The following is a 4,770-nucleotide window of genomic DNA, read 5'->3' on the forward strand; positions in this document are numbered from 1 at the left end:
AACTATGGATCACATATTGGTATCAAAAGAAAGCTCCTGAAGCACAGAATATGAATGTTAGTTGAATCACAAATAGCAGACATAATACTATTTGTATAAGGAAAAATTACCAGTTACATTGAAAAATATTAATTAATTTCAACATAAATATGCTCATAACTAACAAGATATTAAGATATGTGATAGCTTGTTTTGAAGCCCTTTCCTTGGCCTTTATCCTGGTATCTAATATGTCCTAATAGTATTAATGGACTAACTCGCAGGAGAGAAAAATCACCTGTAAGTCACGCCAGAACAAATCACACGTCATACATAAAAAACGGTTGATAACACAAGGAAGGCAAAGAAATATAGAATGCTATCATACATTTTTGAAGACTATAGACATTGGTCTTTCAATTAATCACTATGAAATTTCCTGCCCCAAAATGGTACCGACCGGACTATTGTGTTCTCTCTCTCTCTCTCTCTCTCTCTCTCTCTCTCTCTCCAAGACAATTTCCAGGGAATTTGAAGTAGGTTTCCTCGATCTTGGGACCACTTTTTTTTTATTTATTTTTTTTTTTTTTATATATATACCGCCAGGGACATTCTACATTTGTCGTGGTCATGCAGGTCAACCTATGTCTGGGCCAAATTTTTTTCCTCTCTGCGCAACTCCGGATGACTATTCAGGGAGAGAGGGGTATAAAAAGCTGAACGAGCTGGCAACCCCAAATACCTGAACAGTCAGACAATCATACCACGACGCTTGTCCAGACACGACCCAATCTTAGTAGGGTCGCCGGAAGGCTTTTCATGCGCCCCCCGGAAATATACTCTAACTGGCATTTCCAGGTAGGAAAATATCCCAAAAACGATTAGGTATGTTAACATACCTAGGCGGTGGCCGAACTGGTAGCGTACTGGACCCACATTCGCCGCGTGATGGACGACGCGGGTTTGAATCCTCACGCTACCACTCGGATTTTTCAGTCACCGCCGAGTGGCCTAAAACTACCCACATGCTGTCCTGAAGACTACCCATCAACCCGGACTCTAGAGGAAGCCGTCCAAGCGAATCAAGAACGAGTCCCGGGGGGCAGCATGAGCCAACGCAAGATGGCGCCACTATAAACACTCGCCTGCGCCAGAACGGGCTGGGCCGACCATCAGGCCCCACTTGGAAGAAGCCTTGGGCCGACCATCAGGCCCCACCGGGAAGATGCCTACCGGCGCAATAGGCAAAAAAAAAAAAAAAAAAAAAAAAAATCGAAAAACTGTCTCACGTACCCTTTATACAAGTGAGGGTGGGAAATTATGTCCGTTGAGAAGTTCGATCTTTTGAAGTGGTACATGTTACTGATTTAGCGGTGATATGTTACTCATTATATATAATAATCAAGTTTACCAGCATGATTAGTTAATAATTATGTGATAATAGGGCTATAGTAACTTTGCAGCGATAGATTACCCTTATGATACGTCACGAATTTCATGATCATAGATTAATAATAAAGCATCAAAAGGATGTTGATTTTGTCAGTGGTGATAAGCTAATCGGGTCTTCAAAAAGTTGTGATTTTAATAACACGTACCATCAAGTGATACTCAAATTTACACAGAAACCTTAACAGAAGTACGTGTTCCTTACAATTAACACAGGTCATATTAACACCCTTGAGCTTGTGAAAATAATGAAGAAACAATACGTAGCCTAATAATCGCCAGTAACCACCTTCCCGTGTACCCATATTAATAAAACACCATCGATTGTTCTACCTATTGAAGTAACGTTACTCCATTCACTCGTCTATTATAGTGCCACGTCACAGTGAGTGGATAACCCAGCATTATATAACTGTTCATGAATCACAACTCAAAATCTTTAGAAATCATTCATAACTCCTTATTTGATTAGGTAATATAAGTTTACTACGGTGCTGCCACCCAGTAATTACTCTTGAAATGATGTGTTTCACTCAAAATAAGAACATAAGAACATAAGAACGCAGGAGTCTGCAAGAGGCCGGTAGACCTGTACGAGGCAGCTCCTTTGACCCTAAGCTCCCGTGTATCTAACCCCACCTAATATCGCTGTCCATGAATTTATCTAGTCTATTTTTGAATGTGACAATTGTATTGGCACTCACCACATGACTGCTAAGCCTATTCCACTCATCCACCACCCTGTTAGTAAACTGTAGAACGCTTGACCTCAGATTTTGTTATCATTTCCAAGTAGAGCAGTAGCAACTGGGTGTCCTCCAAGGCCTCAAAAACTCAACACTTTTCAACTCGACACAATCTTCCAAACACTTTAGCCTCCATTCTTCGATGACACATAAGGCGTGTTCAGTAGTGTCACCGACATGTCAAACGGGATCATACAAACGCAAACGGAACCAAACATGCTCAGAGATGTGTTTGCCCAAAAGGCAAACGCCAGCAAACGCTTTTCATCGGCCAATCAGCGAATAGTATAACCACAGCACACAGCAGTCAAGTTCCCGTAGCAATGTATTTTGAAGAATAAAATTTAGAATATAATGTTCTTTGAGACCCAGAAAGTTGGTGTTGTATAAAAAAATGAAATATTTTCTTGTCATTTCACATTAAAAAGAACATGAAAATGACATCAGGCAAGGGAAAGAAGGGAAGGTGCTGCGCTTTCTGATGACATTTCGCACCTTTTTTTTTTTTTTTTTTGCCCCAGCTCGTCACGGCGCAGGCAAGTGTTTATAGTGGCGCCATCTTCTCTTGGCTCATACTGCCCCCCGGAACTCGTTCTTGATTCACTTTGATGGTTTCCTCTAGAGTCCGGGTTGATGGGTGGTCTTCAGGACAACATGTGGGTAGTTTTAAGCCACTCGGCGGTGACTGAAAAATCCGAGGTGGTAGCGTGGGGATTCGAACCCGCGTCGTCCATCACGTGGTGAATGTGGGACCAGAACGCTACCACTCAGCCACCGCTAGACCGCTAGGCAGCGTTGTCTGACTCAAATTTGTGGCTGTGACTTTAATCGAGGAGCACAGCTGTTTTATCGTGTCCTTTGATGTGAAAAAAATGTTGGTGCGTTTTTTACATCATCTCTTAACATAATCATCAAGTGAGGAAATATATTTTTGCAATATTATAGTTGACATCAAGCTAAAACAAGTATAAAATTAGAGTTGGCTCAGAACTCATACATGCGAACTGTAAACATAACTCTTGCCACGGAAAAATCGTCAGCCGCTGGATGAGGGGCATTTACAAAGGATTAAGCACAGGTAGTCTGTAGTCAACCTCTGGAACAAATCGTCGAATTCCTTCATCTTTGGCTTCGTGGTGCAGTGGTTAGCACACTCGGCTCACAACCGAGAGAGCCCGGGTTCGATTCCCGGGCGGAGTGGAAAAATTTGGGTGGCTTTTCTGATACCCTACGCCCCTGTCCACCCAGCAGTGAATGGGTACCAGGTATTAATCGGGGGTTGTGTCCCGTCTCCTGGGATCTGTTCCCTTCTCCCATAATTCCTTCCCCTCCTGTCTCTCTCCGGCATATGACCACAGATGTTGCGCCGACTAAGCGAAACTTTCCAACTTCCCTCCATCTTTCTACTTTCGACAGTGTGCACTCTGAGTACTTGGGTCTGAAGAGTGATGTACACGAGTTATTTCCGGGCGGTGGCGCCTGTCGTCTGGCAGAGGGGCTGTAATTCGTTTTCAGTAAAAATGCTGTGTTGAATACTTTCGTTTGATGTGTCGATGACACTTCTGAAAACGCCTATAGCTGTCATCATCTACAATAAACATTCTTGGTCTATCCCTAACTCAAAATCTTACCTGGAATCTTCACATCTCTCTCGCTAAATCCGCTTTCTTGAGAGTAGGAGTTCTGTAACGTCTCCGGCAGTCCTTTTACTTCTTTCAGATGATACCCACACACAGGGGCCTTGCCCGCTCTAGTATGCATCTCGAGGGGCTCCACACACACGTCTTTTTGTAGCAAAGTGAGGTCAAAGGCCCTTCGTCTCATCAGCTCTTTTCCTCTTACTAGCAGTCTTTTTTATCCCTTCCGGTAGTAAACTCTGGAACAGTCTCCCTTCGTCTGTATTTCCTACTGCCTACGACTTGAACTCTATCAAGAAGAAAGTATCGGGACATTTATCCACCCGCAATTGACCTCTTTTTGTCCTTTCGTTCGTTTTTTGTGTTGTTGGAGCAGCGGCCAGCGGGCCATTTTCTTCCTCTTATTGTTTCTTTCTTTTGAGATGCCTCCATTGTTGTAAATATATATATATATATATATATATATATATATATATATATATATATAGAGAGAGAGAGAGAGAGAGAGAGATGAAGATATATAGATAGATAGATAGATAGATAGATAGAGATAGATAGATAGATATATAGATAGGTAGGTAGGTAGGTAAATAGATAGATAGATAGATAGATAAATGTGTGTGTGTGACACGTGTCTGTGTGTGTGTGTGTGTGTGTGTGTGTGTGTGTGTGTGTGTGTGTGTGTGTGTGTGTGTGTGTGTGTGTGTGTGTGTGTGTGTGTGTGTGTGTGTGTGTGTGTGTGTGTGTGTGTGTGTGTGTGTGTGTGTGTGTGTGTGTGTGTGTGTGTGTGTGTGTGTGTGTGTGTGTGTGTGTGTGTGTGTGTGTGTGTGTGTTTAAAGACGTTTCCACCAATATTTATTTTGTTGGCATCACAGGGTGTGATGGCAGCTGCCCCGGCCTTTCCGCAGGCTGCTGTAACGTGCACCTCTTAAGATGGAAAGTGTGTGTGTGTGTGTGTG

The sequence above is a fragment of the Eriocheir sinensis genome, chromosome 23 (genome assembly GCF_024679095.1).
Source record: "Eriocheir sinensis breed Jianghai 21 chromosome 23, ASM2467909v1, whole genome shotgun sequence".
Lineage (NCBI taxonomy): Eukaryota > Metazoa > Arthropoda > Malacostraca > Decapoda > Varunidae > Eriocheir > Eriocheir sinensis.